General features: G+C 42.2%; 1 protein-coding gene across 4 annotated transcripts in view; it reads left to right on the top strand.

The window, feature by feature from the left end:
* The first annotated feature begins 12,323 nt into the window (after positions 1–12,323).
* The window catches only part of CALD1 (caldesmon 1), a 185,720-nt gene continuing 170,081 nt past the window's right edge, over positions 12,324–27,962 (top strand). For 3 of the 4 annotated variants that reach the window (XM_082693297.1, XM_082693295.1, XM_082693294.1), the window contains exon 1: positions 12,328–12,798. The gene's annotated coding sequence lies outside the window, so the exon portion shown is untranslated. Of the gene's footprint in view, positions 12,799–27,962 lie in introns of all 4 variants that reach the window. The other variant, XM_082693298.1, reaches the window with a different exon arrangement.

The following is a 27,962-nucleotide window of genomic DNA, read 5'->3' as shown; positions in this document are numbered from 1 at the left end:
AAAACTGAGAAAAGCTTCAGTGTGGGGAAGGTGCTTCGTAGAAATTTGTCCCATCGGTAAACAAGCTTATAGTTCACAAAGCAACTTCACCTCCGTTTTATCTCATTTAATTCTTACATCTGCCCTGTGAAGTAGGTGCTCTTATTCTCTGAGAGAGAGATAATCTCTTTCTAAGGGAGAGGTAGGACCTGACACTGGGGGATATGCACACTGAGGGAAAAGAACAAGAGAGAAACCAAACAGGCCAGCAGAATTAAGACAATAGGCAAGTCCTTAGTGGCAGGAGCTACCAAAGATAAAGGCAGCAGCCAGCGGGGTTAGGGGACGCCGGGGAGGACTGCAGGAGGGTCTAGCTGCTCAGGGATCGTGGGCAGAACCTCTCAGAAGAGGGATGGGGCTCAAGCCAAAATGTTCAGGGCCCAAGAAGTGAGGTCATGGAAGAATCGGGGGGAGGGGGAAGGGTGGCTGCTTCATGAATTAATCATTTGGAGAATTTTGACACTAAAAGAAAAGACGGTGAAGCTAGAAGAAACTAGAGTCAGTCAGAGGTGATTTCCCACAAGCACGGGACAGGTTTAGAGACAGAGGCCAGTGAGCTATGTGAAGAGGACACAGGGACTGTGAGTTGAGAGGAAACTGAATGGCACCTGTGAAGGCTCAGAAAGGGGAGCCTGGAGTGGGGCCGCAGAGGTGGCTTAGTCTCTGTCTGCGACATAAAGCAGACCTCCAGGAGAGCCTGAGGCATCCTCAGATGCATCGATGTGACACAGCTGGCTTGTTCCAAACAGCCATCTTTCCCTGGGTATTACCAGACTCAGCTATCTCTTTGAAAACATGTTTTCTTCCCCCCACTCTTTTTTTGGATCTTAAAAATATCTGCCCCCCACCCCAGGAGGAATCACTGCCTCTCAGATGACATTCTGCTAGGCCAAAGCTACAAAACCTCACCCAAAATAGATCAAATATTTTAAATGTTTTCTTATTTGCACCCCTCACAAGTATGTCTGCAATGCAAAGCCAATTATGAGATTGGCTTTTTTTCCCCCTGAAATGAGAGAAGGATGTGCTTTCTGGTTGGGAGGGAACACCAGTTCTCACCACATGGTCTTGGTTGGATTAGACAGCCTTCGTCACGCACGAGACAGGAAGAGGAAGCCCACACAGCTGGGTGAACACGTGCAGAGCAAGCGGGTCTCTCCTAGCACCTGCCATTTGGGAGTCCATCTTGTGCGTGTGTCTGAGCTTCCCCTTTAGCATGGCAGTTCTTTAAAGCCAAGTGTGATGTTTTTACAAGATTATAAAAGGCACGGAGCCTAATAGGAAGCCTTGCAGATAATACCTGTTAGGAGGCTGGTCGATTGAGTGAATGAATGAATGAACACAACTGTCTGAGAAGAATCCAGTTATGGCTCTGAGTGACTCAGGTTCCCACTGGAGACCAAGAGAGATTTCCCATGGATGGAACCATCTTCCTTTCTCTGAGGATAGAGTGGAAACCATAGGCACATCCGGTTACCCTCCCTAGCTCAAGAAATAGGGAGATAGTGATTTCCCATAGGGAGACTGAAGGAATCGACCAGTCCTGTTCCTTGGAAGTGGGAAAAGGTAACATCTGTCTCATACGCTCCTTCATCCACACTGGGTCTTCTTGGATCACATCCTCTTTCCATTTCATCAGCCCCTCCCCCTTACTTTGGACAACCCATGCCCTTCTTCTTCCTCCTGGTGTCCCAAGAGACCAGCCCCTCTTCCTTCTCTCTGTGCCCATTAAAATGGATCAGAGCTGGCCCTCATTTTATCTGCACCCTATTCACAAAACAATTGGCATTAAGGCACTAGGTCAGGATTTGGCTTAAGGTGTTAGCCCTTAAAGAGTAACCCTGGATTCTACCATGTCAAAGCCTAAATACAAAGATGTGATTCAGTTGAGACCTTCACATTCAGGGCTGGTCAGACTGGTCCTGAATGAGCTGCACCATGGCCCGGAGGACACAGAAGGGCAGTGGCCTTTCCCAGTGTCACATAAGTGACCAGATACTATTGTCGAGGGGAGAGAATTCTCATTTGTACAGCCGTTTCTTTAATAATAATAATAAAAAAAAGTCTAAGGACAATACACAACCAGTGTACATATCTTCAGAACCAATAGATGTAATAATTTTTTCATGATTACTTGAGGTCTTCTTTTGTACATTGCAGATAAATTTCAAGTTCCTTGATTTTTGTGCCCAGTGTTATTCTAGCTTCTTACGGGCAACCACTGTGTTGAATTTGGAAGTGGTTCTAGTCTGCTGTTGCCTGTAGCCATAAATAATTCATATGAATGTAATCAGTCCAGCTGCATCTGGCTTTTTCTTCACATACTATGTTTTTGAGACCAAGTACATTGCATTCATTCATTTTAGCTACTAGCGAGTAGTTCATGCTCATAGTGTATGTAGGGTCTCCCCTGCTGATGGCTAGAGGCATTTTTGTGGTACTGTGCTGACAGCTAATATTCCGATCAGTGGCCTTTTACTTGTCTCCTTGCTAAAGAATGTGAGTTTCCTGAGAGGATATACCTAAACGTGGGATTGCCAGACAAGGAAGGCATAGGATAAACATCACTGCCAAGTCACTCTACGAAGTGAATGTACCAGTTTACTTTCTGATCCAAAAATGCATAGGAATTTCTTTCTGCACATGAACAACATCATTTAGTTTTACAACATTAAATGGTAGGGGTTTTTTTGTTTTGTTTTGTTTTGTTTTCATTTTGTTTTGTTTTTTTTTACCAATTTGTTGGCTGTGAGCTGGTGTCAGTGTTCTAACTTTCATTTCCTTATCTCTAATAAGGTTGAGCATCAGCATTTCAAAGATTTTGACCTTTGTGTTTTCTCTTCTGTGGATGATGTATCCTATTCCCATTTTTTATTGTGTTTTCTCTTTCTTCTCTGTTCCTATCTCAGTTGATTTTTAGGCATTCTTTGACATTCTAGATTTTATTTTTTTTTAAGATTTTATTTGTTTATCTGAGAGAGAGAGAGTGAGCAAGAGCACGACTGGGGGGAAAGGAACAAACGGACTCCCCACTGAGCAAGGAGCCTGATTCGGGACTCAATCCCAGAACCCTGGGATCATGACCTGAGCTGAAGACAAGAGGCTTAACCCACTGAGCCACCCAGGTGCCCCAATATTCTAGATTTTAATCCTTTATACTTTGCACATTTTCTCTTGGCTGATCTTTTCACTTTGTATACAGTGGCTTTTGTTGAACAGAAGTTTTTACATTGTAAAGTAGCCAAACTTTCTTTAGTTTAAATTTCTTTAGTTTTAAGTCTCACTTAATATATACAAATAGTAGTTAGCTTTTTCTTGGTAAAAACTGCTACAAAATCTTAGTGGCTTGTAACAACAAACATTTATTTCTTATGCCTTTTGTCTAAGGCCTGGACCAGTGGCAAATCTGCTGGTCCCGCCAGGCTCCCTGGCCCAGTGCAGCCCCACGTGTCTCCTCGGTCTGGAACCCAAGCTGAAGAGTGGACACGATCTGGGGTGTATCATTTTCCTGAGCTGCTGTAACAAATTACCACAAACTAGATGGCTTAAAACAACAGAAATTTATTCTCCCATAGTTCTGGCGGCCAGGAGTCCAAAATCAATGTGTTGACAGAGTTGTTGGCTTTTTCTGGGAGCTCTGAGGGAGAATCTGTTCTGTGCCTCTGTCCTAGCTGCCTGTGGTCCCTGCAGACCTCAGCTTTCCTTGGTCTGTAGATGCATTATTCCAGTCTCTGCCTCTGTCTTCATATTTCCATCTACTCTGTGTCCTGTGTGTCTCAAATCCCCCACCTTTCTCTTACAAGGATACTTGCTGCTGGATGTAGGTCTCAGCAAGATAATTTCATGTGATCTTAAGATCCTTAACTGAATTACATCTCCAAAGATCCCTATTTCCAAATAAGATCACATTTACAGGTGCCGGATGAATGAATTTTCTGGTGGGGGCACCATTTAACCCACTCTATGGGGCTTGTTATCATGGCAAAAGGCAGACACTTGGGTAAAAACAGAACATGCAATGCCTCTTAAAGCTTCCACCCTGAAACAGGCACACCATCCCTTCTGGTACTTCCCATCATTCAAAGCAAATCACAGGCCAAGTCCTCCTACAGGGAGCACTGCAAAGCCACATGGCAAGGACTGAGTGTTTAATCCCATTAAACAAGGAAGTGATTAGTTGGCTGCAGTAATCCAGTCTATAAAAAATGACCTTATTTTTATTTATATATATTTTTTAAAGATTTTATTTATCCATTTGAGATAGACTGCCAGCATGAGCAGGGGAAGGGGCATAGGGCAAGGGAGAAGCAGACTCCCCGCTGAGATCCAGACGCAGGGGCTCAATCCCAGGACCCTTAGATCATGACCTGAGCCAAAGTCAGATGCTTAACTGACTGAGCCACCCAAGTGCCCCTACCTTACTTTTAAAGTCAAATAATACTGTATGGCTTATAACAAAAAGCAGTAAACCTCCATCCTACCCATTCTTAAAACTGACCCCCTCAACCAAGCAGTGGCTCTCAGCTTTTTCTCAGTCTCCTTTTCTGGGCTTTAAATGTTGGGGCGTCAGTTTAACAGCCTCCTCTTTGCTGTTTGCATTCTTCCAGGTAACTTAGTCCCAAGTTTAAAACACCATCTAAAAATGGATGACTCTCAAATGTATACTTCAAGCCTCATCCTCTCCCCTAAACATCAGATTGTATATCACACTGCCTGTCTGCACTTCCGCTTAGATGCCTTTGGTCATCTTCGCGTGCTGAAATTAGGTCTACTGTGATTCCCACACCTTCTTGCAAATCAGCACCTCCCTCCATGGCCCCCATTGCATTAAATAACACCACCCTCACTCAGCTATTCAGCCCATGAAAAGACACATCCTTGCTTCTTCTCGTTTTCTCACATCATCCCTTCTCTGAACCAGCAGTGAGTCCTGACATATCCCAAATCCAGTACTTTCGCAGCTCCCTGACCACAGCCGCCCTAGTCCAGGCCAGCACCGCCTGCCCATAAGGAGCCTACAGTTCCCCCTGCTTCTACACTTGTGGTCTCAGCACTTGTTCGACACAGGACAGCCAGAGTGAGTTTTTCTTTCTGCTCAGCATCTCCCAGTGACCTTCTGTCTACTGAGAACAAAAACTCAAAGTCCTTACCATGGTTCTCAGGCTCTAGATGATCTGATCTGCCGTGGTGATCCCTCCTCCAATTACTCTGCAGTCTTTCTTTTTTCTTTCTTTCTTTTTTTTAAAGATTTCATTTATTTGTTTGACAGAAAGAGACACAGCAAGAGAGGGAACACAAGCAGGCGGAGTGGGAGAGAGAGAAGCAGGCTTCCCGCTGAGCAGGGAGCCCAATGCGGGGTTCCATCCCAGGACCCTGGGGTCATGACGTGAGCTGAAGGCAGATGGTTAAGGACTGAGCCACCCAGGCGCCCTCTGTAGTCTTTGTTATTCTTTAGTGAGTGTCTGCTGTGTTCTTGTTCTTCCTTCATATCACCCCACTGCTTGTTCCTTCATTTTATTCACCCCCCCCATTGAAAACTTCTTCACAGAGGACTTCCCTGATTTTCTCTATTCCTTTATAATTTTTTTATAGCACTTTCCACTGCCCAACGTTAGTATGTTTATTAGTTAGTGTGTTTATCTGTCTTGAATTGTGTTTTGTTCACAATGCCCAGAACAGGCCCTGGCATGTGGTAGATATTCAACAAATATTTGTTCAGTGATTTGTTGGGGGTGGGGGGTAAAGTTGATATCTGTTTTCATGTCCCTAAATAATAGGCTAATCCTATTATTTATTAAAATTTCTTGGGGCACCTGGGTGGCTCAGAGGGCTAAAGCCTCTGCCTTCAACTCAAGTCATGATTCCGGGGTCCTGGGATTGAGCCCCGCATTGGGCTCTCTGCTCAGTGGGGAGCCTGCTTCCTCCTCTCTCTCTGCCTGCCTCTCTGCCTACTTGTGATCTCTGTGTCAAATAAATAAATAGAATCTTTTAAAGAAATAAAAATAATAAAATTTCAATAGTAGACATTAACTATTGATTTCTTGCTGAACAAAATGAAGGTTTAGCTCTCTTACCCACCCTCATCCTACTAACGTGTTCTTGCTCGTTATCCTTTGAATCTAATTACATCATTGTTTTGATGAAATCAATATGTAGTATTTACATTAGTATGACTGTAAATTTTTCTCACAGTTGAACTATATAGTGTACCATGATCACTTTTCCTTTCTCATACAAAATCTTATTTTTCCTGCAATTATAATGACCTCATTATTACATTTCTTATTTTCCGTGTATCTATCACAAATGCTTTCCCCAAGAAAATACCAGGTATAATCTGCCTACCTGACTGTCCTGAAAATGTTCTTCTGGAGCCCTCTGCTCCAGTCTCTACTGGTTTTCTTCTTGACATCTGTTGTCTTGGAATTTTCCTTCCCTGTCATCCTGGAATCACCCCTCACCCCGTCTCTCTGGTTTTGTACTCTCTATTTTCTGATCCTTATCTTCTGCCTTGGTTTCTAGTTTCAACCCCAACTTTTTTTCCCTTTGGGTGGAAGATATAACCCAAGAACTTGATAGCTTCAGAATTAAAAATGTTTTCACTCATTATACTGGATGCTCAGTGGGCCCTTTGAATCTGGAAACTTGTGTCCTTTAGTTTTGGGAAATTTTAATGTTTTATTTCTTTGATCATTTCCTCTTAACAGTTTTCTCTTTCCTCTTTTTCTGGAACACTTTCATGTTGGTTTTGTTTGATTTGGTAATGTTCTTTTCTCTCCTTTTTTCCATTTTGTCTTTTCCTACTAATTTTCTGATTTTTTTAAAAGACTTCATTTATTTATTTGAGGGGGGGCAAGATATTACAAGTGGTGGGAGGGAGGGAGAAGCAGACTCCCTGCTGAGTGGGGAGCCTGACTCAGGCTCAATCCCAGGACCCTGAGATCACGACTCAAGCTGAAGTCAGACACTTAACTGACCAAGCTTCCCAAGCACCCCTGGGCAAGTTTTTTAAAACTGTATCTTCCATTTCTTAAATTATTATAACTTTCTGCTACAGTATTTTTCATTTCCAAGTGTTCTTTTATCTTCTCTGAAAGTGCCCTTTAGAAGCATCTTTTGTTGGGTACAGTATCTTCTCTTAGCTCTCTTAGAATAGTAATTACGTTTCTCTTAGAATTTTCTTCTGTTTCTCACCTTGCCTCTTTTTCCTTTGAGTATCTTTTTCTGTTGTTCAAGTCTCCCTTTCAGGCCTCTCCTTAATTTGATGTTCATAATTAAGAGTGAGGTGCTAAACAACCGATTGGGAATTCCTGTGCACAAGTTCATGAAAGGGTCTTGGGCAATGAACTAGGTATTTCCGAGGTCCCTCAGTCTCGAGTTCTTTTTTCCATAGGCATGCCTGTTTCCCTGGAGTGGAATTCTCCAATTTCCTTTCTGCAGGGGATAAACCAGACTGTGTCCTGGGAGCACTGCAGAGTGAGGAGACTGGGGGTGTTCCAGTGTTCACTGAGTAGACTTTCATTTAAATTTTGTTTTCAGTACAAAGCCTGTTCCCGACCCACGGCTTTGCCTGACATTCTGAGGGCAGCACTTCTCTTCTGAGAAAAAACTTTCAGCTTCTGTCTGATTGAAAGAGAAGTGTTCACTGAGTTGTATAGGGGGTTGTGGGGGCTTCTGGAGCTGGGTTTTCAACTGTTCCATACTCAGATTTTCTTTCTTCTTCTTCTTTTTTTTTTTTTTTTTTGTTTTAAGATTTTATTTACTTATTTGACAGGGAGAGAGATCACAAGTAGGCAGAGAGTCAGGCAGAGAGAGAAGGGGAAGCAGGCTCCCCACTGAGCAGAGAGCCCAATGCAGGGCTCCATCCCAGGACCCTGAGACCATGACCTGAGCCGAAGGCAGAGGCTTAACCCACGGAGCCACCCAGGCGCCCCACATACTCAGATTTTCAACCAAGCCTGCTTTCTGCTCCATCCTTTGCCCTGAGAATTTCCTGGGGCTTCAAATCTTGTTTTTCCTGGTTCTGAGGTTGGAGTTGGCTTCTTTCTCATCCACCGGCCTTCCACTCCACAGGCCAGAGTTCAGTTTCTTACTTCTGCTAAGTCACTTATCAGCCATTCGTCCATTTTCCATATTACAAAAATTGGCTGACATCTAGAGTCTGTGTTGACTCCCTTCCAATATTCTTTGCCTTGTAGGATTTACTGATAATTTTTTTTTATTTCTAATGCTATCATTTTGGTGGGGTTTGGGAAGGAGCAGAAGTAAACAAGCATTGTGAATTTAATATGAATTTAATATAACCATCTCCTCAAAGTTTTCAGTGTTTCTGTCTGAAGTTCTGTTTCTTCCACACCTCATCATAAAAGTACTCACCTGGAGTTTTTCCTAGTCATTTTTAAGTTTTGTTTTTCAAGTAATCTAGTTTCTTTTAGTGTGGGGTAGAAATTTTGAATCTAATTTTACTGTTTCTACATAATCAGTGGTGACCTTACCATTAATAGAAGGGCTCACGCTTTTCTCCCTGATCTGTAGTGTCTCTGCTATTACTTTAGAAGTGTCCGTATATGCTTGGGGCTGTTTCTAGGGTTTCCACTTCATTCTACTGGTCTCTTTGTCTATTCAGGGCGATAACACTCTTCTTAATTAGAATTGCTGTATAAAAATAGTACTTATTTTTAGATCTTTATTTTTCCAAACAAATTTTAGGATTGTTTTGTTGAGTTCTACAAAGTTTATCATTTAGGGATTTTAGCTGGAATAATAAATGCATAGATTAATTAATGGAGAATTTACATCTTCATAATTTTGATGTTTGCCATTGGTAAAAGTGACATATTTCATCATTTATGCAGACCTTTTATGTCCTAAATCCAGCTTTGCAGTTTTCTTGCACTATTGTGTTACATTTATTCCCAAGTAATGCACACTTTGTTATTAATATGAATCATCTATTTTCCATTATATTTTAAAATTAGAGACAGCTGGTTATAGGAACTCTGGAGTTTTGCATACTGAACTTGATTCCAATAATCTTGCTAAACTCCTTTATTAATTCTAATATATTTGTTGATTCACTTGAACTTTTTACCCACATGATCATATCATAGCAATAAAGACATTTGTTTTCTTTTTAATTCCAATAGTTCTTATTTCTTCTTTTTCTTTGTCTTGGTTAGGACCTCTGTCCCCCCCGCCCCCGCTTTTTTAATTGTAGAAGAGATGGTAGGCATCCTTGCCTTTTTGTTGATTATAGTGAGAATAATTTTTACCATTTCACCATTAAGATGATGTTTTCTATAGCTTTCTGGTAAAGCTCTCTTTGTATATGTTTGGAAAGAATCTGTTGCTGGTTTTTCAAGAGCTTCTATTTTTTTCCCCCTATATGTGATTGCTAATTTTACCAAGTATTATTTTTGATATATTGAGACAGTTTTTCTCTCTTTTTTTTTTTTGGTACTTTTTTCTCTTGACTTTTAAATTGCCAACATTGAATAATATGTCGCTGGATTTTTAGGTTTTGACCATCTCTGCATTGAGCGTGTCTTGTTTTATATTTGTTGGATTCAGTGTGCTAATTGTTCTCAGCTAGGATCATAAATACACTTAGTACAATTCCCTTCTTTTTGTGCTGTACTTATTGTCCAGTTTTGGTATCAAAATTTACCACTCTGATCTTATTGTTTTCTAAGCTTGAGTTTCTGGAAATACTTCATTTGAGTAAAAGAAGATGTGTGTTGGGGGGGTAGATATTGCTGCCTTTTAAAATGTTCAAAAGATCTGTTTTATTCAATAAAACTTATTTTAAGCTGGAAAAATGTATGTTCTCTGTGGTATTAAATGACGTGATTTTAATTTTGAATGAAAAAAAGGTGTGGCCTGCTTTTACTTTTCACAACTGACTTACAAGTGAAATGTAATTGCCCACTACTGATCTGCATGCTTGCAAATACTCATTTGGAACTGAAAAAATACAACAAATCATTTAGGTATTTCCAAATGTCTCTTTTGAGTTATTATGGTTTGATTAGGTAGATATATCGTATGCTAGACAAGCTGTTCTTTATCTGGGATGGTCTAAGTGGGAAATAGATTCCACACAAATTCCCTGTCTAAATCCTGTGTATTTTTAGCGTTGTTTACAGATGACTTCTGGAAAAAGTAAATACTGTGAAAGTGAAGTTTCCCATGGCAGAGATTGGCAACGTGTTTTTTTCTTTCTTTTTTCTAATGAAATTTGTTAAATTATCCTTCCAGCCATATGGTTCTTCCACAGTGTCCATTTTCAAATGCATAAAAAAGGCTGAATAGGTTGCTCTTCCACTATACCCTGAGTATGAGGTATTCATAATTTATCTAGGGAAGCATACTTCTTTTTTCTAAAGACGGAACCCAAAAATATTTAGCTATTTATCTTCTAAAAACCATGGAAAATGCATGTCCTTTCTATGTTTCCTGCTGATAATATTTTCCCCATTTGTAGTGTAAGTTTTCTTTCCCCTGGAAAGCTGGTACTTATTTTATTCATAGATTGCACATTATGCCCTGATGCTGTTTAACCAAAAGGCATTACTCACACAAGCGGGAAGAATGTGGCTTAGGATTGAATCAGCAGTGGCCATGGAAGACAGTGCATTAAAACAGGCCTCACTGAGTCATAGTCCATAGGGCCTAGAGATCACAGGCCCCAAACATCTCTGGACACAGGTCATATCTTTGAACAGGCATCACCAACTGAGTTGGTTTCAGAAGTCATTGAAGTCTGCACTACAGCATCTCCAAACTCAGCAGTTTACCAGACAGGGAACTGTTCTTCTGTCTTCACAACCTGTCCAGATATGGGACAACCCCTGGAGCAAAACTGGCTGTGTTCCCAAAGTTTATTTCCAAATCATTCATTTGAGATCAGAAAACATTTTCCCATAGGAACAATTTTATAAACGGTGGTGCTCCACAAATGCCTGGTTGAGCCAGAGTCCTTAAAATGCTACATCGACTGTGCTATTCCCACCAGCCATTATTTATTCTGTTTCCCTGGGAAAGTGCATTCTGAGTTCCAACTTGGGATTCCTGAAGCTCACCTCTTACTTGGCCTGGCAGCCTTCTCTGTAGCTTTTTTAGGCTGTGCTGCAGCAGCAGTTGGGAAGAGAGGATAGGCAGCCTTTCCAAGAAAGAGATGTGCATAGGTTTGATATAGATGCCTCTGGGTAGCTCGCTAATTAATGCAGGAGGGCTGAAGAAGAAAACCACCCATGTGGATTAGTGATTCCCCAAGTCTTCTATGTGAGGCACAAAGGGCAGGGACTTTTTCCTAAGTAGAGATCATTTTTAAGTCAGATCTTCATAAATAAGTAAAGGGTTATATGGTAAAACCTATGGTTTTTGGAGACCAAGCTTGTGGACTGTAGCTAGCCAGAGAAAATGTTTTAAAGTCTTCTTGGTCAGTGGTGAAACAGTTGCCAAACACATAGCAACAATGAGACAGAAATCTGACACCTTGCTCCTGGCCTGACAAATTTTTTGTTGTTGTTGCTGTTGAATTAAATACTGATTGACTAATTGAGTGAATTCTTTATGGAAAAGTACAAGACCACAGATTGTATGCACACGTGGCCCAGTGAATTTCATTCTAATTCAGCACCTCCTAAATCTGACCCTCTCATAACACACATCCTGTCAATGAAGACTTGGTTGAAGTACTTTGGAGAAGTCGCTAGAACAGCGGTGCCATCTCTGTGGGCATGTGCATTGTCTACACCAGTCTCAAAGGAGGGCCTGGGTCTCTTCACACCGTCTCTGTTGGGCACAGTTGCTGGCCATGTCTCCCTGTTGCCAAATCCAAGGAAACAAAGGGGAGGTAGAAAGGGAGGTGATGCGGAAAACCAATGACGATAGCCACGCCTGTAGGACCCTGCCTAGCTGAGTTTCTGGCGCTACACTTATTCTGGAAAACATTACCTACTAAAAAAGACCTAAGCTCTTTTTGTCAGTTGTTTTTATAACACGTGTAGACATACTTCTAAGGGGCTGTGCCTTTTTCAGGTTAGAATTTAGTCTGTACACCAGACCTGGGTCCTGGCCATTGTAGGGTTTAAAAGCATATAACAATTTAATTTAATTTTGTATCCACAACTGCTTTTGAAGGAAATATGCTATTAGAGCTCCCTCAATCAAAAAGCCTTCCCCACCCCCACCCCACTAAACTCACGGACTGTTAACTTTTGGTTTCATAGACTGTGCTTTCTTTTTAAAGTTACATTTGCGTTCTACAAGACAGCCTCTTTCTCCAAGATTAACATTTCTTATGATTGTTCCTGACAATGGATTCACTTCCAGAGGCCCTGCTCAGGATAACCAAAAAAGGGCATGTAGCTGGCTGGTTTTGGCAGCCTGCACGCAGCTTCAGAGCTTTTTAGGTCTTGGTTTTTCTGATGAGTGATTTCCTGAGCATGCCTAGGGAATGACAGGCATCTCCACAGGCAGGCTGCATCTACCTCGGCCTGGGTGTCGTCATTGGCTGCCCTAGTAGAGAAACTACAGGACAATGCATACCACCGACTGCCGACTGTAAACATAGGGGATATGTGTTCACTTAGCACGGACTTCTGGGAGGGGCTAAGGAAGGGCGGTCTGGAGTTTTATTGAATAGAGCAGTGTGTATTAGGCTGCCTGCCTGGCTGCCCTCTTGCTGTGCTCCTGCTAGAGAAATCAGTCCTTCCTTTCGGACTTAGTCCCCAGGAAGAAGTTGCAGCCTGCGAGGTAAGCCACAGAGGGCTTTCTTTTAATCTCTTCAGAGAGTCTGGGGGCTTTCTGTGGGTTTCAGTCAACATTCCTGCTTAAGGTAGCTGGAGATGCAAGATTGTAAAAGCCAATAAAACATGCAGATTCGCAGAGCCAGACTGGGCTTTGCTGCCCTGCAGATGTTCCCGGAAGACAAACAGGATGAGATTTCAAGTTCTGTTCTTGGAGTTGGGACGGGAGGAGAGATCACATAGAGACATAGAGACCTATACTCAGGGACCACAGGCAACCTTGGCAAGGGAAGCCTTTGTTTAGGAGTGCCACGGGAATTCTACCTGAGAGCCACAGGCCAGGGTCAGCAGGCGGGCCGTGCCGGTCTGCCCACACCGGTGGTCTCTCCTGCATCTTTTATTCCCAGGCATCTAAAGAGGTTTTACTTTAAAAACAACTTTTTAGGTTAATGAGAAACCAAAAAGTAATGGTTTTTAACCAGAGCCATTTGCATATTGTGCTGCTACCAGTTTTTAAGGCTGGACTTCTAGAGCTGCAAGGAAATAAGTTCAGAGGTGGAAAGAGCGTTTAGCACCAGTTGGGTTAACGTAACTGATCTGATACTTGCCAAGACAGGAAGATGCCTACCACGATCTGTTTCCTATAAAACCTAATAATGAGAGAATGCATGTGCTAGTGGGTGTGTTTTTAGAAATCGCATCTAACATCCTACCAAACTGTTCCTTTAGAAATCTTATTTTCTGTTTGAAAGTGTGCTTGTGACTAGAGAATGTGAAAAGATGTCGTTTTGGAAGTGCGTTCCAGAAAGAGAGGAACCAGTCTTTCATTTCAACATAGTCAGACATATTTGGGCATCTTAAACAGTAGTACAAGGCAGCTAGTTGGTAGTAGCCTGGAATTCCTTTTAGAAAGAGCTGATTGTAAAGGGTGGGGGAATTTTAGTGCTGTGGTAATACATGGTCAGAAAAAGTGGATGAGAACAAAGTAGTTGGTATTCATAGATCCCTTCTGTTAATAGGGCTGTGCAGATGGACTTGTAAACTGGAACAGTAAAATCTTTCTAATGTGTTTGGCAAAACCAGACGTGTATGGCTAGAGCTTAAGTGAAGACGAGGTGGTATGTGGCAAGGAGGGCAAGTCTGATAATTTTTAAATAAACTTGGATATTAAAGGTTTTCAGCTCCAAAGGACTGAATTTGATTTTCTTTCTGCCAAGTAAGGTGGTTTTGTGTTGAGATTCATTAAATAATTTTTTTCTCTTTGTATTTAGAAATTTGGGGATAATTTTTTTGAGAATGCCTCTCTCCCCTCCTAGAAATGATATATGAGAACAGAGTTCCCTGTGAATTTCTTTTCCTGGAACAGTTCTGAGTAAGTGTGGGAGAAAGGGCTGCAAGTGAAAGCTATAGTTTGATTATGGTCCTTCCCTCAAAGAGATCAAGTTCCAAACTATTTTCACAGTGTTTTTAATGTCAATCAAAATATGGAGAGCAATTTCTTTTTCAACTGTTCTCTAAACCATGTAGGGAATGCAGTTTGGAAGGAAATCTATAATCTTGGGATTTGAGGATAAATTCCATTTTGAAACCAACATCTCCAAATCCCTGAAAGTTCAAACTTTGCTGCCACCACCCTCCCCTCTCTTCTTTGTGCGCGCCCCATCCCCCAACAACCACAGAAACACATTTTTCAGCATAAGTGTTGTGCTGTCCGTACCGATGTGCTGGAGCAAGGGGATTTGCTATTTTACTTTATATTGAGCTTTGGGCAGCTGTCTGGGCTACTTTCCTCCAGCTGAATGTTAGCTAGAGCACATCTCACCAATTGGGGAGGTAAATGGAGATGGATGAAACTGCTGTGCAAAAACTTTCATTTTAATAAAATCATTTAATAAAGAAATACAACGGCAAGAGTCTAGAATAACAAGTCACTAATAAAAAACGGATCTCCGTATACACAAGGGATGTACAGTAGATAGATCCATAGGTGACAGGCTTGGTTGTTTCCACTGGTTCAAAACCAGTGGATAAATAGAATAAATTAAATAATTCAGATCAATAAATTGCTGTAAAGAAATATTCAGTTCTTCCATTAAAGTTAAGAGGAGAACCAGGCTCAAACTGCAGCTTAAGGGATTTACATGGGAGGCATAAAAGCATACCTGGTGCTCAGGCTATTAACGATTCTGATTGGCTCCTATGACAGGCCTAAGGATTTCCTGCTTTTTGGCAGAGGGAATAGGTTGGTGCTGAGTGCAACCTGGGTGTTCTGTGGCCTGATAAGCCCACAAATCACCTCGGTAGGCCTTTTCTTAAAAACACATATAGTTGGGGTGTGTGGGTGGCTTAGTCAGTTAAGCGTCTGACTCTTGATTTTTGGCTCAGGTCATAATCTCAGGGTTGTGGGGTCAAGCTCTGCATCAGGCTCTACACTGGGCATGGAGCATGCTGGAGATTCTCTCCCTCCCTTTGCCCAGTAAAAACAAACAGAAAAAAAGCACGTGTAGCTGTCATGGAGACACCCTCACTGTAGCCTCCTGGCAGCAGGGCTGCTCATCAGTGATTCTTCAGCAAGACAGAAAAGTGATGTAGAGACAGGCATGTAAAGGAATTAGCTTAGTCCCCACCTGTCTGCAGTCTGTCACATACCTTGGAAATGTGGTGGGGTGAGCCCATGGTGGGGGGACGGGGAAAACGCTTACAAAGCGGCATGTAAATAGCATGGCGGGCCCAAGGAGGAGGTTAGATGCTGCCAAAGAATTTTTAGACTTTAGAAGAGTTTTCTGGGTAAATTCTCTCTGAGTAATTCTCTCTGAGTAAGTTCTCTCTGGGTGAATTTTCTCTCTGAAAATAGAACCATTAGATCCTTATTGAAAGTCCTTCATCTTTAATGCTAATCCAAGTTTGTCATTAGAGAGATGCCCATAGGTTCTGAGTCCTTTGGTAATTTAAAAAGGTACTTGTAGCTTGACCTAAACTCAGGAACACCACTAAGAGAGCTCAGTCCCAACACTCATTCCTCTGTTCAGATAGCTAGGACCTTTGAGGAAGCCATCAATTCCTTGACCTCATGGATGGAACGGGCATAAGATCGCTTCTTCTATCTCCCATAGTGGTTAAAATGCCCAAATGAGATGAGGCTGTTTGACCCTCTTTTATGTAGGCTGTATACTCCAATTTGAGGCCTCTGGACATTAAGCTCATCTTGACTGTATCCTCCACTTCTTACCTAGTATCCCTGATTATCATATTACCCTGATTATAGCTCCTTCCTCATACTTGAGGACCCTTGAGTGGTACCTTCTGAATCTAGTTCTTTCTAGAACCCTGAGCTCTGAGTCCTGGGAATACTGGTTCACCCCACTGCTATCTGAACTTTAGCTCTGGTGATCAGAGACCAGAACACATATCAGGAGGCAGAATGAGATGGGTTATCGGTGGTACAAGGCCATATCCAGGAACCAGGAAATCTGAAGATCCAGTTGAGTGGAAGACCAGTGACAAGGTGCTGACAACAGAAAGGCCTTAGTAAATGAGGCAGCTTCTCTGCCTCCAGCCAAAAGCATGGAACTAATCCCAGCATGTCAAGCCTGGGCCTTGTAGAGAGGGTGAGGTAATCAGGAGCACCTGGCTGTGGTTCCTGTTGGTATTGAGACCAGACTGCTCCGGGATGGAGCCCCCACCCCCACCCCCTGCTCCCTGTTTCCCTCAATCTTTAGTATCCCCAGCTGGCTCTCCTGGGACTGATCCTTGGTGGCCTCCCTAACTTTCCTACCCCCAGTCCTATCTCTACCAGCTCCCCTGGCTCCTGACCCCCAGCCCAAATAAGGGCTTTCCTGATGCAACACAGTCTGCAGTGTCCCAGCTTTAGGGTGAAGCCCAGAGAATAGCAGGAGGGTCAAGCCTGGTTATGTTCAAGATCGGGGAAAGCCTCTTCCCTTTTTTCAGGCGGGGGAGGGGGCAGTTAGAGCAGACAGAGATAATGTTGGAGCAATTTCTGTGGAAAGAGAATCACTCTGCCTGTCACCCCCACTCTCCCAGTTGGCTGGCAGTGAGTTGAGTGTGGGAAGAGGGCAGGAAGAAGAGGCTGGCTGGGCGCAGGCAGGAGAGGTGATGGAGCAGCCATGTCACTTGTTTGTCCCTGCGTTGCGGTTGCTGTGAATGCCTTTGAAATCTGATGAAACCTCGAAACCCTTATGGTCCCTTGTGAGCCCGCCTTTTGTGATTGACAGGTGAGAAAGCTTGAGCGGGGAAGGTTGGGGTGGGGAGTGAGAAAAAGTCTTGATTTCCATTGGAGCCAAGGCTGGATGGGATCAGAACAGAGTGGAGGTGTCCTTCCTTGTTCCCCAGATTTTCTGAAGGAAGAAAGGATGGTGTGAATACACAGACATAAAAGCTGATTTCACATGATCCCCCATTACAAAGAAAAGAAGATCATCTCTAGAGAAGTAGTTTCCTGTGGGGAGGTTGTCGGGGCTGCAGAAGCTGGGAAGGGCTGCTGCCAAGCATGTGCTGAGAGAGCTCCCCGAGCTTACGAAAAGGATCACTAGGGACCCCTGGGTGGCTCAGTGGGTTAAGCCTCTGCCTTTGGCTCAGGTCCTGATCTCAGGGTCCTGGGATGGAGCCCTGCATTGGACTCTGCTTGGTGGGGAGCCTGCTCCCCAACCCCCTCTCTCTGTGTCAAATAAATAAATAAAATCTTTTAAAAAAAGTAAAAAGGATTGCTAGGTACCAGTCAGGGAATAATTGAAGGAAAGTATTTGGGGGAGGTATTTTAAATGAATATGTATATTATATTTCAGTGATGGAGAACTTGAAGATAAATTGCTTTTTAATCACTTCCTGAGACTTCTGGCATTGTTTTGTGAATATACGGATGAAAATACTTCGCTGTAAGGAAATCATCTTACTTGGAGAGGGACATATTAAGTAGGAATATATAATTAGTTCCTTTGACACCCACATGTAACATTCCCTCTCGCCTGTCTCAACCTGGGGAACGAGGCAGATTTTACCAATGTGCTGAATATGGGCAGGACCAGGGAAGAGTGCCCAAGGGGTCCAAGGGCCAGAAGCATCAAGGACATTAGTTCCCCTGGGGTCAGGCGGGCTAAGCCAGAATAGATATAAAGTACAATAATGGACTGACCTGTGAATCATAGCCAGATAAGTAAAAGAAAAACAGTAAAATCAAAAGGCAGGCAGAGGTTTAGAAGCCAAAAGCCTGTTTAGCAAGGCAGTGTGTAGGCAGGTATTGTAACATGGGTGAGAACACCTGGCAGCGTGTTCAGAGCGACCTATGTTAATAGGCGGTGGTAGCTCAAGTAAAGGGATAGGAGTATAAGATACATATGGAGGGCACCTGGGTGACTCAGTCGGTTAAACATCCACTTCTTGCTTTTGGCTCTGCCGTGATCTCATGGGTTGTAAGATCGAGCCCCACCTTGGGCTCGTTCTCAGTGAGGAGTCTGCTTGAAGATTCTTTCCCTCTGCTCCTCCCCCACGTGGACACGCATGTGCATGTGTGCACGCATGTGTGTGCTCTCTCTCTCTCTCAAATAAATGTATCTTAAAAAAAGATACTTACGGAACAATAAAGGGATGGAATCATAAGGGAATCCAAGAACAGAAGCCACAATTGGACCAGGATCCAAAGAGAACAGGGTTGGAATCAAGGTGGGTCCAAGTATCTCAGCAGAGGTCTATATGCTTGTGTGAATGTGACTCAGCTGCAGCACATGTGACTGCTCCTTTCTGCTGTCCTACAGACTGGAAAGTTCGCTCTGTGCTTCCTGGTCAAATTCTGAGAGAGGAGACCTGAGTGGTTCAGCTGATAGCTATTGTCTTTGGCAAATCCCCTAGCAGGAGGCTATCAGAGGTTACTGGCATGCTCATGGGTGAATTATGGGTGGGCCTGACAGCAGTAGTCACCATCACCCCTGGGGGGAGAAAAACAGCCCAGTGGGCAATTTTAGTTAGAAGAGAAAGTTAGGCATGGAAGGCAAATTAGCTGAAATGTCCAACAGCTATCAATGTATGTCATTCCAATTTTTATGTGACTGGATTCCTAGAGAGGCAAGCGCTTAATGTCAGGGTCATACAGTACTTGATGACCACTTTGGCATTGCCCAATGAACCAGTCTTAAGGGAGGTTAGCTTGGAAGCTTGCAGCACTGGTAATTGAAAAGATAGAATTATCCATTTGAGACAGATTCTAAAGAAAAACACTTAAGTGTTGTTGTTGGCAAGAAATATCGTATGAGTCATAGGTGTGCTATGGCTCCTCCCAAACTAAAGCAATCTTTAAAATTCAATAAATAATGACTTAATAATTGTAATAAATAAAAATTATTACATCTCAATGTAAATTACAGTACTTCATAAACTTACTGCAAAAAAGCTATGTACCCAATCAGTGAAAGTTTCAGTTCTCTACAGAGTTTGTAGTGTAATCTTTCATTCACTGAACACCTGTCTCGATGTCTGTCATGGGAAGTAAAATGAAATAAAACAAAACAATATGCTCTACTCTGGGCTTGTTCTTCATGTAAGCATTCACAAATATGCATCCAGGAATGAGTGTCAAGGACCAGAGAGGGTCAGGAGAACAAAAGATGAGGAATAGATAAGGGATCTAATCCCAAAAGAATGAAAATTGGGGCCACGTGGATGTCTTCAGATATTTGGAGTACTTTTATATGGAAAGAGGAGAAAGCATGCGTATTTCTCAAGATAGCAGAACTAAATACATGTATCCTCTATTTTTAAAGCTGGGCAGGGTCTTAGGAGGCATTTAGCTCAGGGAGCACAAATCATTTTTCATCTGTTTGCCAGCTCCAAACAATTGGTTGTGAAACAATGTGTTGAGAAGGATTCTGAGGCCGAGTCCCAAGCTCGGTGGGGGCAACAAATGCTGTCATGACAGTGATGTCTGGTGCGGAAGAAAAGGGACATTGCTACTCAGGTACCATGTATTTCACACCATTGATGTAGTCCGTAGGTTCCTAATCTCGGCACTTTGAATCTTGGGGAAGACAAAGAATTATTGCAAGAAGTAAATCCCTATATGCAGCAAATGGTTTTGACAAACTGAGTAAATAATAGATCTTACACAATACATGCTACTGTTTTTTAAATTATATAGATGCATTATGATGATAAAATGTTAATTTAGTTATAATAGTTATTGAAGTCATAGTAGATTTTGGTATTATATTTTCTCAGTCAGTGGACTTAAAACATATAATTATATTATAAGGAAGCTGGGACAAGAAATTTAGGATTTAATAAGAAATTCTTTTAAAAAAAAGAACTAGTGATTTTTCATTTTCCAGGCAAGAGACTAAAGCCTGGCCATACCAAATAAAATTATACACACATTTGTATGTCTCTGATTAATGTCAGTAAGATTCATAAGGGCAGAAAACAGCTTCTTTTTTAATTAACATATACTCAGAAGTATATGTTACATCGCAGAAGCCTAATGTCTGTTGAATGAAAGAACAAAACAAGTGACTTGACCAAGGTCTTCCGGTTAATTAGTGGCAAAGGTGGTTCTGGGACACACAGCGCCTAAGTCCTATGCTGTTGCTGGTTTTGGTCCACTAGATTGCTTCTCCTGAAAGAGGCAAGAGAGAAAGTCCCATGTTAACACTTCCGGGATTTCAGCTTTACAGTACAGCACAGTTTGCCTATAATCTGTAGTCCAGTAGATCTTAGCCAGTGTCTTAATCAGGATCAACTGTAGGGCTTTTTGAAAACATAAATCCCTGAGTCCCATCCCCTGGAGATTATGATCCAGTAGGTCTAGGGCAAGGTCCAGCATCTGTAGTTTGTAAAAACAAAACAAAGCAAAACTCTCTGGTGATTCTGCTAAAACATCCTGGCTCAGTTCTGTACATCTATGTTTAAAATAATTTTATAGTTAGATATATGGAGTAACTTACTCCTCAGAAGTGTAGTTGTGTAGTTTTGAGTAATTTCTTTCTGAAAGTTATAGCTGTATGTTCCAAAAAATCAGTTTTCCCGAAGAGTCTAGAATATTTATCTGAAAATTGCTTCAGCTTCCCATACTCTTTTAGTTTGGGCGCAAAGCTATCAACCCTGTAAGGTCAGGCTGTCTGATGAGATTTCCAGTGTTTGCTTTTGTAAAGCATTGGAAATGTGGCAAGAATAAAATTTCTCATGGTATTTCCACTTCCTGTTCCAGCCACCATTACTAAGTAAAATTTAGGCTTTGAGGGAGGGGTGAATTGAGGAAAAATGTTCTTTTTTAAGTATTTCTGTCTTTAGGATGTTTGTTTATGTTACTTTAGGTATTTAATTTACCAGGAAAGGCAGAAGATGTTTTTCTCTGTTCTCAGCCTTGGGGTAAGGAATGTGCAAATCCTGAGCAGAAGTGGGGAAAAGCTTCCTCCCCCTCACCTTACATCTCCTCTGAGGCCAGGGCCTTCATAGCCTCTGGCTTAGATGTTTCTAGGCATGGCCCTTTACAGAAGCATGTGAGCCCTCAGAGACAGCCCTTGGGTGAACGCTTCTGCAGAACTGAAAATCCATCTCTAGGGTCTTCCTCCTAGTCAGGAGTTACATCCTGAAGATGTAACCTGCACAGAAGAAGCAACCATATTCAGGGCAGCAATTACATAAATTATATTCACTGAGGACTATAGAGCTAAAAGCATCTCTGCCTGAGTAACGTGATGCGATAAGAATGCCAGAACTACTACTAATTTGTACAGATGCTGTTTAGTATACAGAGCAGTACTTCCACTGTGTGCATGAAGGAGCACTTGCTGGAGAAGAGCAGCTAAAAAGGAAGTAGATTAGGACCCACACGCATAATAACCTCACACTGTCCCCACTCCATGCACCCAACACCATAGTGTGGGGAAGCCAGTTCCTCCTAGCTCCCAAAAGCCAAAATTTTAATTTTTAAGATTTTGAGAACTGGTGCTTAAACATAGTCATTATTAGAAATTAAACTATATCAACTGACAATTATATTAAAAACCCAGCTAATAAATCCTCAAAATTCATTCCTTCCTAATTATTTCCTTATGTTTATTGTCTGTGCTCTGGAGGTTAGTTACATTTATTGTGTCTGTGTGAGGGGAATACCACTGAAATTAACATATGCTGCAAATCAGACTCCTCACCCCCCTCCCTACATCCCAGAGCTTGTTGTGAAACATTTCCTAAGGTATCAAGTTGATAAATTCAGCCTCAACATAGGAGAGCCAATCAGAATACATTTGTTATTTTGTTGCATGCATATTCATAATGTTTGCTTATGATTGTATATTTATTTGTTTATGTGTTGATTATTATGCCCTAGAACATAAGTGCCATGAATCAGGGATTTGGGGATTTTCAGTGCCATGAATTGAAACTAAAAACGGGCCTCACCCCACACATAGTAGAGAATTAAATGAGTAAAGAAATAAATGTCCATAATTTATTTCTTCTTGGAAAGAAAGCTGAAGCCAGTATTCATGTCTGAGCTCATTGATTCTTCTCTAATTATATTATTACTGAACGCTTACGACAGTGCCCTGGCATGTGCTAAGTAGCATCTAGATGTTTACTAGATAAAAATCAAACAAGTAATCTCCATACAACAACCAAATTTACAGATGAGGAAATTGAGTTACAATTCATTAAGTGACATATCCAAGGTCACAAAGCTAGGAAAGTGGCAGAGCCAGGATTCAAACCCAGGTAACTTGGCTCCATAGTCCACATGCTCAGCCATCACGTTGTGCTGCCTATTGCTAATTACTCCAACAATGGAGGCCCCAGTTTGTGTGTGGCTCTGCAGCTGTGACCCATTTGAGAATAAACTTTGGAATACGGAAGACTTGAGTTTGAATCTCAAATTGACTATTTCCCGGCCTGTTTCTTTGCCTATAAAAGGGGGATTATTATTCCTCCACTTAATAGTTATTATAAGGATTAGAAGTAATGTTTCTAAACTGCTTTGCACACGCCGGCACTGAATTAAAAATCATCAGCTCTCAGCTGTGATACCAGTGAGGCTATCTGTAGGTGTGCACTCCCATTAGTCCTCATGCCCAAGCTGCATTCTCCCAGCCTGGATCCTCCATGGCCATGATGTAGATGGAGCAAAGGAAGCCACCTTCTTCCATGTCAGATTCTTCCTGAGGTGGGACTAGGACCAGTAGACAGTAGTTACAGGAAACCCCGTTCAGGTCAACATAAGCGCTTTGTAACCAGATCTGTCTGTCTCTGGAGCACGCAGCCCTGCTTTGCGGAAGCAGATGACCTCCACCACCCCTTTCAATCACAAAAGTCTTCTCCCCTGCCCTTGTCATTGGTTGTGTGCCGACTTTAACATTCTAGATCATCTTTATCTGGTATGGCTGAAGGGGTTTATTATTCCTGAAGCTGGGTCATTTTGTAGGTTTTAAGGTTTTTTGTTTTTTTTTTTTTTTACCAGGAATGAGAGGGAAACAGAGGAGGAAAAAAAGAGAGAGGAGAGAATGAGATACAGCGAGCAGAGAAGATTGAGACTTCCCTGGAGAAAAAAATGCTGAATTTGGGAGGGACAGTGAATTGAAATGGATGGGTGGTTATCCCAACCCCTTGTAGGTTAAGATGGGTAAGAAGATAAGCTAGCTAATTTACTTGCTGTGTGGCAGGCGCCATTCTAGTTGAAAATGACTGTCTCAGGGCAGTCAAGTAAATTAAAGAACTTGCCCAAAGTCACACTACTGGCAAATAGCAGAGCCCGAGTCAGTGCCACTCCCTGAGTCCAGCCCTTTCCATTTCCCTCCAGCTGTCTGTTCTGTGTCTTTCCCCAGAAATACGATGGAAACCAGAGCAGGAGGTTTCCATAACCAATCATTATAATTTGTCAGGGAGCCACACTGCAGTTCAAATAGACAAGCACATTGTCGTTCCCTGCCATATAAGGAAGCAGGGCTAAACACCACTTCTTTCACTACTGACTCAACAGATAATTCAAGTGAGAGACAGGATGAGAATCTAGGCCTATAGCTGTTTAAAAAAAAAAAAAAAAAAAAAAGGCCTGCTGAACTACTTTCGTGTTTTCCTTTCTTGGTAGCAGAGATAGTTTAACAAGCGGGTTATACCCTTTTCCTTGATTCACGGGAAATATTCTGGAATTATGTGCTGAAAGATGAAAATTCTTTGTCCGAATATATGAGTTACTTTAGCTTTTGATTGTCAAATTTAGATATTCAAAAGGCCAAGACAGAGCTGGTTCTGTGACGCTCAGGAAGGAAGTCAGGGACTTAACTCTCTGCACAAGTTGGCTCCAGAAGTTGGAGTCTACTCACCGTTCCAGCTGTTCTCAGAGATAGTATTTCTTAGTAAGCCTTCCCATGTAAGTTTGACCTTTGTGCCTCAAACTCAGAGTATTCATGTGATTATCCTTTTTCTTAATAACAGTCATAGTGGGGGTTTCAGAACACAGGCCCGATATCCAACTTCCTGGAGGGAGAAACTGAGGCATGAGCAATTGAAATTATTTCCTAAGGGTCAGCCAGTCCAGTCTTGCCACAGGGAGTGCCCACTCCTTTACATAACTCAAAGAAGTATTACTTAGTCTTCTTAGGGAATTGAGGAATCTACAAAAAGTCGGGTCAGCTTCTCCTAGCTCCCATCTTTGACCAGATTGCATCTGAGGTATTAGTTCCCAAGGGCTACTAAAACAAAGTACCACAAACCAGATAGCTTAAGCAACAGAAATTCCTGTCTCACAGTTCTAGAGGTTAGAATTCCAACAGTAAGGTGTTGACAGTGTTGGTCCTTCCTTTTGACAATTCTGATGGAAGGATCTGTTCCAGGCCTCTTTCCTTGGCTGGTAAATGGCTGTCTTCATGTTCACATAGCATTCTCTTTGTATCCGTATCTCTACCCAAATTTCCTCCTCTTAAAAGACAACAGTCACATCGGATTAGGGCTCATTCTAATGACCTCATTTTAACTTGATTACCTCTGTAAAGACCCTTTTTCCAAATAAGGTCGCATTCCGATGAATGGGAGTTAGGATTGCAGTATGAGAATTTTGAGGGAGACAATTCAAGCCATAACATGCTCCAGTTCAAAATGGTGATGGAAATCCATACAGCATATTTTCTGAACCTCTAAATGCCAAAGACCTTGTTGCTTTCCCTCTGGGTCTAGGAATTGGTTAGCTAGAAATCACTTGGCCTTTTGAACTTGCCCTTGACATTTACTTTCTGCCTTTTGCAATATGAAATTCTGATCCAGGAAAAAGTCAAGAGAGGTCTTTGAAATGACGCACTGAAATGCAGCTTCACATACTGTGGCCTATCTGTGGAAGCCCATGAAACCACGGTGGCAGACTGTCTGGTATGCAGCCATCAGAAGTCGGGGAGGGGGCTTGGTGGGAAGGCTTGGCTGAGGCACCTCTGAGTCTAAGACACAGAGCCCTTGGTGAATGTAAGCAGCAGTGGGCGGGACTTCATGTGTGCCGACGCAGGGCAGAAGGCAGGGATGGCCATTTTCAGTCATTTTTATAACACCAATCATAACCACGAATCCCCACATACAGGGGAAAATACTAGAAGCTAGCACATATTTGTGCTCTGAATCATTTGTCTTCTTTGTTTTCTTCTGTCTCTTCTCACCCTTAAGTTTTTATATTTCTCCTCCCAACATTCTTCCTAAGTTTATCTGTGTTCGGCATAGTTGATTACAAATTACCTACTCGTTATAACCGTGTCTCCTAACGCATCTCTTCTTTAGGCATTACGCCTTCCTTAAAGCTCTTCATGGTTCCCTTTCCCAGTTTCAGTTTTATTTATGGCTACACCCTGTCTTGGGCCAGAGGTGGTAGATAAGGGGGTGACAGTGCCATTTATTATCCAAACCAGGACACTTTTGAGAGGGAAAGGAGGAGCTATTAATAATTTCTCTAAAATAACAGTCCTAAATGGAGGCGGCCCCAGGCAAACTGGGATGGACCGTTATCCTCTCCATTGTGCAGCTTTCTGCTCCACAGACCTCGCTTCACTCAGCAACCACTCCTTCTGTTTCTGTACCTTAAAAAAAAAAAAAAATTGTGTTCGGATTCTTCATTTTATTTCCACCCCAAGAAAATATGTAGTTGTATTTTCCTTTATCCCCTCCTCACTTCTTCTCTTCCCTTGGGATCTCTTATCTCCTTTTATTTTGGTACAATCTTGAGTGCATCTCAGGGAGGCCACTTTGTCTGCCATTAAACATGCAGGACAGATTTCCCGCCTGTCTGAACCCATACAACCAGCACCACCAGCAAATGTTTCAAGCTGCCTTGGGTCTCCGATGAGCCCTTGCTGGACCGTCTACCAGTTCAGCACATTTGCCCAGAAACTAGAGCAATCTCTATGCCATGTAAGCAGCTGTGTCAAGCAGTGTACACACAGGCTATGTATATGTATGGGATGTTACAGGATAGGTTTCTGATATGTGTACCTGTATACAATTATAGTTGAAAATATATGTCCTGAAAAAAGAAAAGAAAAGAAAAGAAAATATATGGCCTGAAACTTGAGGAAAAAATGAGAATCTAAGCTAACTGTGCATTGCCTTTGTCCTGCCTTTGGTAATCAGGGTTGTTTTCTCATCTAAAGCAGTGTGTACCAAAGGCCTGGTAGCCCTGCTGTAGATTTAACATAAGTAGAAATAAAGTTCAAGGCAGAAAGCATAAGCATTGACCTAAGTCCCTTTCAAGTGTAGTTCTTTTTATGATTCGGTCATATGCAACTTAGGGTTCATTCTGAAAAATCACTTCCATTACCAATTCAGGCCACATGAGGAAGGTCTGAACCTCTTTCTCAGCTCTGAAATGAGAAAGGGAGACATTTTCCTCTTGAATTCCAATCCACAGATATCTGAAAAACTTGCCATTTATAGCACTATGTCAACTGGAAAAAGCTATTCTCCTTTTTAGCTATTTGCTTACTTATTTTAGGGTTTTGACCATAATTTTCTTTCTTTCAAAAATTAATGAATGAAGGGGGCGCCTGGGTGGCTCAGTGGGTTAAAGCCTCTGCCTTCGGCTCAGGTCATGATCCCAGGGTCCTGGGATCGAGCCCCGCATCGGGTTCTCTGCTTGGCAGGGAGCCTGCTTCTTCCTTCTTTCTCTCTGCCTGCCTCTCTGCCTACTTGTAATCTCTGCCTGTCAAATAAATAAATAAAAATCTTAAAAAAAAATAATGAATGGGCACCTGGGTGGCTCAGTGGGTTAAGCCGCTGCCTTCGGCTCAGGTCATGATCTCAGGGTCCTGGGATCGAGTCCCGCATCGGGCTCTCTACTCGGCAGGGAGCCTGCTTCTTCCTTCTTTCTCTCTGCCTGCCTCTCTGCCTACTTGTAATCTCTGCCTGTCAAATAAATAAATAAAAATCTTAAAAAAAAATAATGAATGAAGAAAAAAACAATGAAAGGAGTTGCTCTATGGAAGGAAATAAGGGTTTTGTTAAAGTTTCCTCCTTCCTTCCTTCCTTCCTTCCTTCCTTCCTTCCTTCCTTCCTTCCTCTGACCACCTTCCCCATCTTCTCCCCTGTCATCCTTCTCTCTTCTTCTTCTCCTCCCTTCTCCTCCTCCCTTTCTTCCTCCTTTTCCTTCTTCTGTTTTTTATTTCTTCTCCCATTGAGCTTTATACCATTGGAAATGTTTTACTGCTGTTGGCAGCCATATACTTTATATATACACCATATACATGGTGGCCTCCTGTCTCTGTTGCTTAGATATGTCTTCTTAAAAAGATTGATGGTAAGAAAAGGAAAAATCAGAATACTTCAACCGCATTCTGCAGCGTAGGTATACAGTTACAGTAATGGTGAAACAGAAATAATCTACCCGAGGAGCTCTCTAATGCCCTAAAACTGGGCGGAGTGATTATCAGCCAGCCTGGAACTGGGGACCCACCTGTGTTTGAGGAAATGAGAAGTGTAGGAGGTGAAGACTTATTTTTAAGTTTCATGCTTTTCCATATTTCTGTTCTTAGATATGCTGTTAAAATAAAACAGTTACTCTTTCTATTGGGGGTAGTTTCTAGCTTGCTAGTTCTTTTCTCTGACAGTATTTACAATGAGGTTTAAGTCTTTGGATTTTGGCTCTTGCATTTTGCAGGGGCCTCAGATCCCAGGTGGTGGTCTGAGAGAAAAGCAGCCCCAGTTCCT

The sequence above is a fragment of the Mustela nivalis genome (genome assembly GCF_964662115.1).
Source record: "Mustela nivalis genome assembly, chromosome: 12".
Classification (NCBI taxonomy): Eukaryota; Metazoa; Chordata; class Mammalia; order Carnivora; family Mustelidae; genus Mustela; species Mustela nivalis.
Note: the sequence above shows the minus strand (reverse complement) of the source record. Positions and strands in the feature narration are given on the sequence as shown.